At 38.5% G+C, this 15,713-nt stretch overlaps 1 protein-coding gene across 3 annotated transcripts in view; it reads left to right on the forward strand.

The window, feature by feature from the left end:
* Nucleotides 1-4,515: 4,515 nt before the first annotated feature.
* Nucleotides 4,516-15,713, forward strand: part of kdm6bb (lysine (K)-specific demethylase 6B, b) — a 31,608-nt gene continuing 20,410 nt past the window's right edge. The window contains exons 1-2 of one of the 3 annotated variants that reach the window (XM_081353534.1): nucleotides 4,516-4,857; nucleotides 5,483-5,656. The gene's annotated coding sequence lies outside the window, so the exon portion shown is untranslated. Of the gene's footprint in view, nucleotides 4,858-5,482; nucleotides 5,657-8,710; nucleotides 8,874-12,967; nucleotides 13,229-15,713 lie in introns of those variants that run through there. The other 2 variants (XM_081353536.1, XM_081353535.1) reach the window with 2 other exon arrangements.

Raw genomic sequence — 15,713 nt, forward strand, 5'->3', positions numbered from 1 at the left:
CTGCGGTTCCAACGCACGACCGTGAACCTTTATCGTTGGGACTGCTCCATCCTTAAGCATTAGACGATCTGCAAATCCGGCAAATACTTCTCTAAAGCCGAGCACAGCGCTTTGATGGGCGTACTGCTTTCGCTCTCTCGCTCTGGTCTACGGGTGCGCGCGCGCCCTTCCGGGAGGACCCGGACCCTTATAGGACCCGTATAAGGAAATTCCGCCCCATCTGACGTCACACATGCCCATACTCGAAAAAAACTTTCCGAAACGTGTGACAAACCGGTAGGAGTATTTTTGGCACAGAAATACTCCATCAAACGTACAACTTAATTTTTTAAACTTTGTCCATGTTTAGCATGGGAATCCAACTCTATAACAGTGTAAAGAACTCAGTATGCATGAAATAGCATTTCAAAAAAATCAGAATGACTTTTAATTCAGAAATTGAAAAGTCATTATTATCCTGTATGACGCACATGTTTATTAATGTTTTAAAGCCTGACATTTGAAATAATAGTCAGAAAAAGGTTTTTGAAATGGAACAGTACATTGAACCTTTAGACAAAATATTTCTTTAAAAAAAGTTTGCATATGTGTTTTGTATCATATTTGATACACCAGGCTTTTATGACTGATATATGTTATATAAAGCTCATTCTCGAAAGAGGAAAAAACAGACCCAAACTGAGCAAAAATATGCAATTTGGTGCAGATGGGAATGGAATTCTGATAGCTAGTAATTTTAAATAACTTTTTTTATAACAGAACAGCAGACTAATTACATAAATATTATATAAATATCGGTTGTCGCTCATATGTCTTACTAATATGTGATATTTAAATGCTTAGTTTTATGAGCAAAGCTCTGTAGTCTTGATTGTGTGGAGGAAAAATATAGAATTGGAGAGCAATATAATTCAGAGATGTAGAAATAAAGATTATGTACAACAGGTTTGTTGATCATGTTGATAATTTAAACTTGAGAAGATCATGTGTCAAATATAAACTATATGCTTTATAACTTAATAGATCTGAAAGGACTTTCATATCATTGACCCATCATGTGGGAAAATCTTTGGAATGGATTTAAACACGGTAAAATGTCTTAGCTGGATTGGTAAATCAAAGCTGTATTCATTCAATTCATTTAAAATATGTAATAATCACATGGGAAACATGGAATGTGTAGAATTTTATAACTGACAGGCACTCAAATCCTGCAAGTTCTGTGGGTGCAGATACGTGTGGACCCAGCAATCACTGTCCAATAATACTGCGGCAGAAACTGTTGGAAACAAGTGATACAGTATTGCCACATCTTGCCACATATTCCCCTCAAACCACGACCCTCGTATGTCAGTGCGATGTCTCGTTTGGCTCACATCTCAGGCTCAGAAACTTTCTGTCAGCATGTTGTGGAACAAGGGGAGAGTTTGACCTCAGCCAGCTGTGTCCAGAAAGCTGATGCGAGCCATATGACCAGCAGCAGAAAAAAAGCAAAGCTGATGTGCTTTCATAACGGCTTCATAATTAACAAACATATGGTGCGCCTGTCAAACATTTCGAAATAGAGCGTGTTCTGTTTTTTCATGTTCTATCATGCGACTCGGGCTCAGATTTTCAGCCATTCATTCTGACAGCCTTGTTTATTTTTATAGCGGCTAAGTGTGTTTACTGAGATTTTAATTAGGGTAATATATTATGGTTTTAATAACAAATTGTGACAATGAAGTTCATTAAAAATTAATTAAAAAGTTAAATTCTAAACTATGCATCTATGCAGCACCATAAATATATTATCACTGTTATATAGCTGTGATATGATATGAAACATCACAATATGGGCTGAATTTGCTTGACGACAGTAGACTTTCTAAAGTGACATACTTGCTAAAAAAAGGAATTTTGAAAAGAACGTATATCAGGTTTTAGTCACATTTCAGACATAAAGCATGATTTTTTATTTTTATTGCTAGTTGGTAATGTCATTGGTATTAGTGGGCAGGACATTCTCATTAGAGAGCATCTGATTGGATAAAAATCTATGTAGTGCAGGATGAGTCATCAATTTTTTCCCTCAGTTTTCCTGGAAGAGAAAGACTGTAAATTTTAAATGCGTATACATGAAAAATGCAACTTTAAATAGCTGTTATAATACAGTGGCTCAGATAATCTATAATAAAGGCATTTAAAAATACATCATGCACAGTTATAAATTTGTAACAACGCCATAATGAAACATTAATGCAGGGCTATGGATGATGTCCAGTAATATAACTGTATCCTGGGCACATTTTCAGCCTTTAACTGACTTCAAATCTGATTGATGGATGACATTACACTAGGTTTAAGTGAACTATAATGATCGTGTATTTCCTGTTGATGACGGTAATTGGTGATTTAGGGCTGGGCCGTAAACGAAGTGTTCTGTTGCCCTCTCAGTATGCTTTCAAACAATTTACCCCCATTTCTGTTATATTTTTAATGTACATTAATCTGAAGTTGATCAGCTTAAAATATATATTTTGATGAGTCTGCATTTTGCTCTTTTGAACATTTTGAAGTAAATAAACCAAAAATAAAAAAGCAATTTGCAACCGCAGCTGGGTCAGACTCAGACTGAACTTGTTCAATCTGCAATTTTATTTGTATAACGGGAATTTAATGCAATTAAATGGAAAATATTGATCGACAGACTCTCACCAGCATAGAGTCGTAGCTCCCCCTAGTGACTGATATTATAGTATGTTTACTGAGACATTTAAATTCAATTTAGGAATTCTCTGAGTGTAAATACTTCCATTTTATAGATGTTTGACAACAAATTAAAGTGTGTGTGTGTGTGTGTGTGTGTGTGTGTGTGTGTGTGTGTGTGTGTGTGTGTGTGTGTGTGTGTGTGTGTGTGTGTGTGTGTGTGTGTGATCGCTCTCATTGGTTCTGAAGGTCAAGAGCTTGCATATCTTTTGGAGAGGTTCTTTCTCATTTCCTGAAGCGCTTGTACTTCTCTTCGGCATGCACTACCAACAACATCTCAACAAGTGAAGAAAACCAGCTAAACCAGCTACCCTTGCTCTGGTGGCCTAATTGTGGAACCCATAAATGCGGCACTGAATATTATTATTAAAAAAATGTGGAAAAACATAGATTTTATTCTTGTAACTTATTTACAGTTTGGATCTCTTTAATTTACATTAAATTCACTGTATCAAAAAAGGTTTTTTATTTAATATAAAACAATAGTTAGCAGTTTAGGCTACCAGATTTTACGTGCTGCCATGATTTTCCTTCATAACAGATGTTATTTTATTTTATTAGCCTATATTTTTATTTTACACCTCAGAAGAAACATCATTTTCTATACAGCATGATGGGAAGACATGGTCTATAAATTATCTAAATTCAGTGGTAATCTGGACTTTTATACAATTCAATAAACTATAAGGGAAAGTGAGCTTACAATGTAAATTTCGAGAACAGAACTTGTCATGTCTTAAGTACACACAAGTGATTGTATATGTTAACTTTCGCACTTACAAGTGAGCTTTCCTCCACTGCTGACTGCTCTGCCCGCCAATGTAAGGTTGATTTGTTGCCATAGTTACTTAGTGGGTGGTCTGCATCCCACTTTTTCTGCTCCCTTTGGCCATAGAACATAATATACGTGGATACTACATTCGACCGCTCTAGGCACGTCGGAGCACCCGCCATCTTGGAACGGTCATCGTGTCGTCACTCGCAGTAAGAATCAATGATGCCACAAGATTACGCAGCTTCTGGTTGTAAAACAGCAAGGATTTAAGTTCCCAAAGAAATGGGATAACCTTTCACAGGTGAGAATGTGTTGTTTTGTGTTTTTATAGGCCTTTGTATTAACTCATTATTACAGGTTTTTGAGCTATTTTGAGCTATAACTTTTTATTGTCATGTTAGCTGACGCATTCATCTTGTTGTTAGTTTAGCATCTGCTAAAGTCTAACTACGGCTGCAGACCGATCCAATGTGGCGGACGGCTTACGTATAGCGATCCATAGAAACAGCTGCTAATGAGGAATCTATGTTGAATATCTATGCCTTTGGCCACTACACTGGATTGCACTGTAGGGATAACACAAACACAAAGTGTGCATAATTCACAAATTCATGTGCTATTTTAGGACAAGTGCAGGAATGAATTACTGAGCAACCTCAACAACAATATAAAACATTATTAATTTCATGTAAAACTTTAACACTGTTTACTTAACTAGAACTTCAGCCTATTCTGGCTGTTTTTTGCTAACTTATATTTGTCCAATATATAGAGGACAATTCGAAATTAGAAATTCGAGAATTTTATGTACAAGGCAGGCAAAACTAAATGGACACTTAACAAGACACTAAATTCCAGAGAACAATTACATATCAACTATCTAATGAAAGTAGTATTTTTCTGTTATAAATTTATTAGCTACTAAAACTGCGCTTGCAGTGGTGATAGCTTTTGCAAACTAAAACTAATCTACATTTAAAAAAAATGTATTTAAACAAAACGTGTGATGTGATATTATACATCACACGTATATGTAGTGCTGCACGAGCCCAAGTGACACTCCAGCGCGTGGGAGAATTGCGCTGACGTCACTATGTGACTCAACCACCGCTCATCCTTAGTAAAAGTAAGGCAGCTGTGAGTAACAAGTCCTCCGGTCTCGGCTCATCAGTAATTAAGCTCTGATGGAGGGTACATGTACAGATGGCGGCGTTACAGGTGGAGGAAGACTCTATGGGGCATTCTTCAATGAATTTAAACTGCGCAACACTTCACCAGTAGCTCGTACTGGTGAAGTAGCCTACTCGGAAGATCGGTTTCCAGTCATTCCGCAGGTAAGATGATGAATATATTTAAATATAGCTTTATTATGAGAACTAGTTAGTTATGTTATTTTTTTTTTTTTTTTAGATATTATAATGAGTAAGCCAGTCCAGAGTCACACTCATAAGATTGTTTTTTAATGTTCGTCACTTGAGCGTCTCTTTTGTATTTCTAAAACACACCACTAGATGGCGCTGTTTGAATATAAATGTCTACGCTTGCATGTGACCTCCTTTTAACATAGGCTACTCATTTACACCCATTTTAATAGTGTTTATTTATTATTTGCTGATTGATGTAGACTGCCTTTCTATTGTATTAAACATCTCAAATTTATTTTGAGATCTATCTACTATTTTGTGGTTCAGGCAATCTGACATCATGACATCTGGTCACCTTTACTGAAACAAAACATTACGAAAATTCTCATTGGTTGAATCTTTGCTTCCTAGTTTATAGAATAACAGGGGATAAATTAAGTATGTACACTGAATGATAATGAATTTGATGTTTAAAAGAAAGCTTTTTTATTTTTTGTGTTTATTTAAATTAATTTTTAATAATTGTAGTAAAGGTGAACTTAAAATTCAACTCTCTCATCATCACCATCATCATCATGATCATCATCATGCACAGCTGTCAAGCAGCGGGGATTTTTCCTTCATCCCTGCAGTGGGATGGAAAATGGTATCAGTGATGCCGATGCATCTGCAGCCAGTAGAAATGTGCCATTGGTACCAGTTTGTGAGGAGCTTCTTCCTGATTGAACTGAGATGAACAGCACGGAGAGCCAATCATCATGGAGAAGAGGTGGGTCTTTAAACTCTCTCCTGACCAATAATCATCATGGCTTCATCAGGGTTGAAAGATGATGACACCGAGCATCATATTTCATGTGTGTAGCATGTTCAGACAAGGCTGTTCCCAAGCAGAGAGCTAGTTCTCATAGGTTATGGATTTTCATCTAGCCTAGTTGTTATCAAATTTTTTATTTATCCTGACACAAATTGTTAGATTGTAACAAATTTCTTATAATTAAAGAAAAAGGTGCATGAAATTGAAATTATTTTTGTAATATTGATTATTTTTACATTGTCCCACCCAATTAAATATATTTAATTTGATGCTTTTATGGATCTCAACAAACCCATAACACATAAAGTTTGTTTTGTGCTATAGACATGAATGACATGACTTTAAATAGTGTAGTATGCTAATGAAAGGTGTGATTGGGCTTATGATTTTCATTTTGTTTTAATAATGCAAGCTAAAAATCCCATAGAAATGCATTGTAAAAGGTCTTGAGACCAGAAGGATTCATAACACCCTAAAAATCAGTCAGAATACCATAGCAAACACATAGCAGCATGCTCAGAATGCAACTCCCTATTTTGTGACGTCAACTTTAGCACATGCAAGCTTCTTCAGATCTAGTTGGAATAATAATTCAGAACCACAGATACCACACTGCTACTCAAAACTAGATTAATCTTTTATGGCTCTGTAGCATCAGTGGAATTCCAATAAGCTATTTCATGCACCACTGTCCAGTATGAGTCTGTCTTCTGTGTGTCCTTGCACTACCATGAACACATAAACAGTGTTGATTTATGACATCTTCTGGTTTTTCTCTTTGCATGGAGTCAGCGGTCACATATGGTTCATGGATGTCAGAATTCCATGTTTGACTGACTCAAGTGTGTAGTTCTGTAACCATGGTGAGCACGGAATCCAGCTCAGCCAGACAGAGCGTCTGATTGGCTGGCGTGCCGACATTGGTTTATCATGCAGCCGGCTCCCTCGCCCAATGGAGACTGTGCAGCTCTGGAGCTGTTGCTATGGGCAGTCAGACAGGAATCTGTCTTATATCTTATGGTCTGTGTGTTTCTGTGATGAACCGTCTATGTCTGGCCATCAAATAGTGTTTGTACTCACCGTGAACACTGTCTTCTCTTCTTATTTAAAAGGATGGGGACAGGGCAGATGGGGTACTTGGGTGCTATGCACAGAAAGTCACGTAGGCAAGACCCCCTCCTCTTTTCTCCCTCTGCCTCACTGCCTCAGTCTCAGTCAGAGGCTGTGGGTCTACCCAGCTGTAACCAAATATTTTCAGGAATGCTCTGTTCTTCTATCATCTTTTATCCTCTCCTCTACTATGTCATCCCAAACTATCCTATTACTCCAGTCCTATAACTATCATATATCCTATATATATATATACACCTATAACTATTATGTCCAATCCAATCCATCCATCATATATTTTTCTCAGCATCTATTCTCATATATCATCTATTCACCTCTCCTGTTCTTCTATAGAATTCTGTCCTATCCTATCGGATCGGATCATATCATCCCATCCTTTCCCATCCCATCCTATTCCTATTCTTTCATTCCTTATCATATCATGTCATATATTATAACATATACTATTCCTTTCCTTTCCTATCCTATCCTATCCCATCCTATCCTATCCTATCATATACTATCCCATTCATATTCCTATTGTTTCCTATTATTTCCTCTCCTATCATATTCTATTCTATTCTATTCTAATCTTTCCTGTCCACCCTGCCCTGTCCTATCCATATTCCTGCTCTTTCCTATCCTATCCTATCCTATCCTATCCTATCCTATCCTATCCTATCCTATCCTATCCTATCCTATCCTATCCTGTCCTATTCTATTCTTTCTTATCCTTTAATATCCAGTCCTATCCTATCATATTCACACTCTTTCCTATCCTATCCGATCCTATCCTATCCTATCCTATCCTATCCTATCCTATCCTATCCTATCCTATCCTATTCACACTCTTTCCTATCCTGTCCTATCATATCATTTGCATTTCCTGTTCTTATTCCAATTGATGTTCTGTCCTGTCTCCCCTATCCCTGTTCTGGCCCATCCTTTCCTATCATTCCTGTTCTATCCTATCCTATCCTGTTTTATCCTGTCCTGTCCTATCAAGTCCCTTGCATTTCTTCTTATTCATATTGCTGTTCTCATTTTTTTCCTGTTCTGTCCTGTCTTATTCTTTGCATTTCATATTCTTTCATATCCTATTCCTGTTCTATCCTATCATATCCTTTGCTGCCTTTTGCTCCTCTCACTCATCATCTATTAGTGCCTATCATCTCCTATCACCTAATGCAATAGACTTACATTGAACAAGAAACTAAAGCCTTATTGTTGCATGGGAATAGTATATCACAGAGGCTTGTGGTGAGCTCTCTTGATTTGGGTTGGTATGCAGTCCCCTAGAACGCCCAAACATTGCCCTAGCAACCACTTTTACAACCACATAGCAACAACCTGGTGATGTTATATGTATCAGTATTACGTTGAGCTCAGAATTGTAAGTAAAGAATCAGTGCAGCCTTTTGGTCTATTTAAAACTCAATAGCAACTATAGTGAGCCCATCTACCTCTACGTCTAGAGACAGTTACATCAAAATACCATCAAAGACCATAATTATCCCATGATGAATTCCATGATTTCATATTTCTTTAATAAAAACAGATTTAATTGAGCATATAGATATTTTCAAGGCTTTGAAACATACCCGATTCTTTCAGAAAATGGAGTCTTTTGCCACCCTACAGTGGGGTTTAAAAATAGCACATAGTGTGCTGGCCTTGTTCCAAAACACACACATACATGGCAGACACACTCTCTCTCCCAGATTTTTTTTTCCACAAATTTCCCACCTCCAGGGCTCATATTCGCTGGTATCCCTTGACTGACACAGACTGCCCTCTTCTGATTGGCTAAGATGATATGATTGACAGCTGAGTGCAGGAACAGCAAGCAGTGGCCCCGCCCCCAGGCTGTGCACGTGCATGAGTCTGCTGTGAAAATCTGAGAATCGGAGAGAGGAGAGGAAAGGAAAGGAGAGGGGAAAGAGGGAGGAGAGAAGTGGGGAACAGAGGCAACAGGATTGACTCGAGTAGGAGAGGAAGGGAGAAGAAAGGTTTGGAATTGCTTTGAGATAAAAAGGAGGAGAAAAGGGGGAGAGAAGCGGAGGTAAGCTGAAGATTTGAAAGAAAAGACCATTATTCAAAACATCTCATAATAGTTAGGGCTACATGCATGTTTTTTTTTTTTGGGGGGGGGGGGGGAGGGGGTTTGGTGCAAATTAGTATGTACATGCAGTTCCATATAGGTAAATGTATTGTATGGTCATGGTTGTATTACACACGCATTGATTAGCACTAAAGCAGTCATTCATTATTCTGACAGCAGTGTGTGTGCATGTATAGGTGTATGTGGTAGCATTACAAATGCATTGCCTCGCATCATCGCCGGCAACTGTAGTTACACGCTTACATTGGCTCTCTGGTTCCGTGCAATGAAATAAATGCCATCATGATATCACAATCCAAATGGCATGCTAATTTTCATCATATAAGAAAAAAACGTTGTTTCAAAATGCACTGGTGGTTTTTACAAAACGGCATCCCCTGTCATGCATGTCAACTCATTAAGGAATATGGCTCTTGAAATTACTGTTTACTTAGAAACAACTCACAGTTTACTGTAAACGTTTCCAGGATAAAAAGCATTGGAAGGCTATTGTATGCACAGTCCTGCAGGGGGCTTAATGGCTCACGTGCCATAGTTATCTCCACATACTGACCTACATTCACCAGAGCTTTACCACAGGCAGACAACTGTGAGCTGCTGAAATATCCTTCCAAAAATAGAAGCTTAACCCGAGTCATTTGGCAGAGCTGTAATGAATGAAACCGTGATGTCAGTTAAATGAGATCAGTTGTGTCTTGTAACCTTGTGCACTGAAATGAACCTAGAAAAGCGTTCAAACACAGAAACAGGAAGTGTGTAATTGCAGAATTAATTGTTTGTGAGGGCAACTTGGATACTTGAGTCAGCTGTGTTTTTGGAGACCAAGTTTGCCTGTTAAAGCACAACCAGATTTGTTTATCCTCACATAGTTACGAAGCGTCTCCTGAAGCCTTTGGAGGATTGTTACTACAAGAAGTCTTGAAGTGCATAGTCTAGTGCTAAATATAAGCAGAAACATTGCAAATATGTAATTATAACACTCTCAAAACGTAAACACAAACCATCCTGTTTTAAACTTCTCATGCGTACTGTGCACCTTTTACAGCTCAGCAGCAGATTGAAACATTATGCTTAGTTCTGGTTTGGACCACGGTGGTCCAGCTGTGCGAGTCGCAGTGGTGGTGGTTATTATGGTTTGGGAGTGAAGGAAACTTGGTTTTGGAAACATCTTAAAGTTTTGCCAATCCAAGCACTTCAAGACCTCATATGGGAATCTGTGGTTCTGAGGAAACTGTCATTTCTGGACCACCATCGTTTTGGAGCTCTCCAGCTAGCTGTGTACAGTTGTTCTACCCTGTGTCGTATCTGCTTCAGGACTTCTGACAAAGACAAGAGGTACTTGCTGAGGCAGGAATGGTTTCTGTCAAGCTGCCAAGTAACTCCCAGATTACACAGTAGTCTGATCTCAGCAGCCTGAACACAAATTTACTATCTGAAACTTCTGCTTTTAACAGTCTGATCTGCAAATTTCAATTTCAGCAGTCTGAGCTCTTCTAACCTCAACGGTCTGATCTAAAACATCTATCTCCTGACTAACCGTAAGAGTCTGATTTCAGACTTCTGATCTCAAACCTCTGATTTTAACAATCTTATATCAAACATCTGATCTCAAACTTCTAATTTAATTCAATTCAATTCAAATATTGGTAGCTAAGGCAACAACGTTTATTTGTATAGCGCTCTTCACAATACTTATTGTTTCAAAGCAACTTTACAGAAAATGCTTGTTTCATTGTTACAATTAGTTATGACTTAGAGATTAATGTGTCAAAGGTCCATATGACAGTAATATACAGCTATAATATACATGTGGTTACTTAAAGTCCGCGTGAACCGGAAGTTGCAAACGACTTTTCTCCAGTGTTGTGACGTATTTCACAGTGAAAAGGAATATTGAACAGAGGGCAGGGTTTTACTCTAGCGCTCCTCCTCTCCATCGTTCGCTCATAACAGACTAACGGTTTGAGGGGAGTGGTTAAGCGTTTCCCAACCCAAGTCCTCAAACCTACGTCATCAGGGAAGGTCCTCCAATGCAGAGGGGAGGGGCATTTTCAGATTTTGATTAAAGATTACGAAGCCAAAAAAATTGTTTGTGTGGATTGACTTGCATGGATGAATTGTTCACCACAAAACGATCAATTTAGGCAAACAAAGTAAATATGGTCAATTTTGATTTCATGTGGACTTTAAAGTGATTTTCAACACACTTTGTATTGTTACAATGCCAGTAGTATGTAAATAAACAATGTTTACTTTTTCTTCGTGTTACGTGGGCCGAGAAATTCACGTTTATTTATCAGCAAAAGTCCAGCAATTGACCTTTGGCAGCTCCAGGGCTTTCGTGGAAACTACAGATTGTACTTCTGCATTTTTGTATCCCTGCGCAGGAACAGTCCGATTGACAGAGGGTTATTAACAAAACAGTTATTGTAAGGGTAGTTTATTACTCAAAATTGTATCGTACTTTGTCTACTCTTTAAACAGCATTATATGGAACACTATGGCAGCGGTTTTCTTACCTGTACACCACATGTTTTGGAAGGTTGGGCAGAATGGCAGTTTCTTTCAGCTTTTCACCTCCATTTCACCAAAAACATTGGGTTTGTGGTCATCCAGTTTGAAATGTTGACTACAAACACACAGGTTATTCCGATTTTCCGTTGCGGTGTTCTCTTCATATTTACGATTCATATTTGCCACTGCCTACAACGCACAGGATCCTTTACCGGAAATAATTCATGTTAGCTAAACATTTACTCTTTGAATTCTTGCACCCGGGAACAATACGACTAGATTGTGACTAGTGACCATTGTGACTAGACGTTTTTATTATGAAGCATTTCCTAATAAAGCAAGGCAGTCTTTGACTCTGCGTGTGGCCATAGCAGATTGGTGGGAGGGGCCTTGGACTGCAACATACCCAGTGCATTATGGGTGTTGAAGTTTTTTTTGCCTATATGGCAAAAGGGAAGACAACAAGCCTTTTTTTCATTTTTTTCTATACAAGTAGCTCCGGTTTCCAAAAAATACTCGCCTTTCTTCAAGTTTTATTGAAAGTTTGAAGTTTTTTGAAGTACCCCTTTAACTTCATGTATTGGGTTAAGCTAACGCAATGAAAGTGTAAGACAGCAATTACAATTCATAATGATTACAATATAAGGGTGATATTACAATATTAGGATCATTTTTGAAAGTTTTGCCTGTCGTTCCGAAGTTGCCATCATCTGATATCTTTGCAATTGTCGTCATCACCTGAAAACATTGCAAAGGCTGGATCCAAACTTGAGCCGGCCAATCTGTAGCTCCAAGATGGGCTCTCAAGGCAGAAACAGGGAAGCAAAAGGAGAATAATTAGTGTAGCTGCTGTTCAAAGCATTTTAGGCCAAAGTTGATCATGTGTATTTGGTACTATTTCCTCAGATATAATTGTAGTTTATGAGAAGCTTTTATGCATCTGAAACAGGTAACGTGTTCCGTAACTATGTTAGTTCACCAAACACGTTAGGTTCAGTGTTAATAATCCTTTGTTAGCCGTCAGTCTACAGTGATTCCTTCCGATTGGACAGAGATTTATTATTTACTCTGTTGGGTTTGCGTGTGGTACATGCTATAGCAGGTAAGTCATCTAAACAACATGCCAATCCTCATACAGTATCTGAAGTCACTCAATGAATAGCAAAATAAACTGGGCAATGCAAACCAAACAGATGAATCTTATTAGTAGCCATGCAAATGTCTCAAGTGCACATAATCTCCCTTCAGGAACTCCCGTGCTCTCCATGTTTGCATGTGTTTTTTTTTCCTCAGGTGAGATCGTTGTTTTGCGCTCAGAATGTCTCCTGTAATGTTAAACTGGTGTGCAATGAGCAGAGTTTATGATTGGTTGCCTTGGAAACACATACTGTACTCTTTAGCTGTAGAGAGAGAGAGGAAATGAGGATGGAGTGAAGGAGAGAGAGGTGATGGAGGGTGGGGGAGGGGTCGTAGAGGGAGAAGCAAAAAAAAGGAAAAGAAATGAATGCAGACTGGCTGGTAGAAGGGGGTTGGGCTATTTTCTCTCAGCACCACTCTCTCTAGCTCTTTCACTGTCTCGCCCTCTATTTCTCTCTCTCTCTTTCTGCTTTCTCGTACCATTCCTTTCCTCTCTTTGTCTACTGAAGGAGAAGGCAGGAGAGGAGGGTGCAAATGTAAGAGAAGGCGAGAGAGTGTGTTGAGAGAGGAGACGGAATGGATCAGACACACTCGTTTTTTTGACAATAGAAGCTCACTTCCTGTCTGTCACTGGCATTTCGTGAGTAAGTCGTCTAACTCTTTTGTGTGTGTGTGTGTGTGTGTGTGTGTGTGTGTGTGTGTGTGTGTGTGTGTGCTTGAGACAGAGCGTGTGCACGTTTTGTCAGAAGCGTCATCCGGTGCATTTATTGGTAAAGGTTAAACATTTAAAGGGACATTACGCTCCAGCACTGGGCAAGCAGGAAGCAGTGTCCTTCTCTTCCTCTCTGACCTGCAAGGTAAGAACGCTTGTGTGTCTCAGGCGAGAAACACTCATCTCTCCTCTCCGAGCCACTTAAATACCGGCCCCATCCAGCTCACTTTCTCTGTCGTTGTACTTCATGCGGTTCTTTTCCTTTTCTTTGTGCAGTAATGTGACTGCCTGTGAATGTTTTGCAATAACTCCCATGCAAGCCTGTACAACTTAAATTGAATTGTGAAGTAAGCTGCAGAGGAGATCCTTCTGTACATAATGCAATTGTGTGTGTGTGTGTGTGTGTGTGTGTGTGTGTGTGTGTGTGTGTGTGTGTGTGTGTGTGTGTGTGTGTGTGTGTGTGTGTGTGTGTGTGTGTGTAATATAATAGCATGCTGGTCTCTATTGAATACTTTTATACAGGAAGTATGGTTATTATAGCCGGCGATCAAGATCTCTGCCATTACAGCTCAGCACAGATCTAATAAAAGACACCGCCTCGGTGTGTTTGTGTCTGCAGTGAACTTTCTCAGACAACCTCCCCACGAGCAGTATCACCGATAACTCTCTTTGCACAAGAGAGATTTCTTCGGTTTGTTATCTGCCAAAGAACACATGCATGCATTACGTTACCCTCCTTCGGGCCCCATGGTCACCTGTCGTCCCTATTGGCCCAATTCATTAGCAGCACCTGCAAATGAAGATGAAAGTGAGAAGAGAAAGAGAAACGGAGACCAAAAGATTAGCATAAATACAGCTGTTGTATTAGTTGTAAAGGAATTGAGTTGAATGAGTAACTTTAAAGGGTTAGTTCATTCAGAAATTAAATTTCTGCCATTAATTACCCTCATGTCGTTCCAAACCCATAAGACTTTCGTTCATCTTTGGAACACAAATGAAGATCTTTTTGATGAAATCTGAGAGCTTTCTGTATTCTCCATTGACAGCTACGCAACTACCCCCTTTACACTTCAAAAATTTCATAAAGAGATCGTAAAACTAATCCATATGATTTGAGTTGTTTAGTCCAAGTTTTCTGAAGAGACTCGATCGCTTTATATGATGAACATTTAATTTAGGCTTTTATTCACAAACATTGATCAGTGAACCTCATCGGTTCTCGCACGTCAAGCGAACATGCTTTAGCTTCGGTTACCACATCTGATGTGTGAGTTGATGAATGTTTATTATGTGAATAAAAGCCAAATTCATCCTGTTCATCATATAAAGTGATCATGTCTCTTCGAATTTGGACTAAACCGCTAAAAAACCACCGGAAAAAGATCATTTTACGATCTCTTTATGAACTTTTAGAAGCGTCAAAGTGGTAGTTGCATAGCTGTCAGTGGAGGGACAGAAATCGCTCGGATTTTATTAAAAATATCTTCATTTGTGTTCCGAAGATGAACGAAGGTCTTATGGGTTTGGAACGAGTAATTACTGACAGAATTTTAATTTTTGGTTGCACTAACCCTTTAAGATCTCGGAAAAAATGTGCTTTAGTGAGTTTTACATTTAATAGGACAGTTCACCTGTAAAATTCTGTAATGATTCTGTGTAACACAAGAATCATGTCGCTCTTTTACAAATACAATATGTTGACATGGGGATGTAAAGCTCAGAAAGTGACAAAAAGGGGTCATAAAAGTACTGTCATAAAGTGTTATGTTTGTCTAGTACATCTTCTAAAGCCATAAAGTAGCTTTGTATAATGAAGTGACTGAAATTTCAGTTAATTTTCAATGAAAATCTCACGCTGCACCAGCTCCCAAATCTCATTTATGCTTGCACATATTCAGATATGTCTCATGAAGACACGTTGAGCTAGAATTTATGTAAGTGACGCCAAAAACCATTGATATGCCAAGAGTGCATGATATTTGAGAGCTACAACAGTGAATAATGACTTTGATCTGTCTCTTCGAGTTTTGATCTGTTCTTCACACAAAATCACACAAAACTATCATGTGGCTTCAAGAGAATTGTAATATAGTGCACAAGCCATATGGAACACTTTATGATCTCGATCGAATGTCGTTTGCGCTTGTATTCAAAATTAGTGCATGAAGACGCATCAAGCCAGTTTTGACATCAGTGGAGCCAAACACAATTGATTCTCTTTTCAAAACTGTAATTCTTGTTGCAACCAGTTTTTGTTTTGAGGTCCATTATTCCTTTAATAGTCAGGGGTAAAGAGTGCCTATGTGTGAGTGTGTTTAAAAAGAAGACTTCTTGGAGAGTATGTGAGTTTGTATGTCTTTTTTCTCACATGCTTCCTTTTATCAAAGGTATTATCTATCAAATTAGTTTGTTCCTAG

This window comes from Scardinius erythrophthalmus, assembly GCF_964197995.2.
Source record: "Scardinius erythrophthalmus genome assembly, chromosome: 23".
Taxonomy (NCBI): Eukaryota; Metazoa; Chordata; class Actinopteri; order Cypriniformes; family Leuciscidae; genus Scardinius; species Scardinius erythrophthalmus.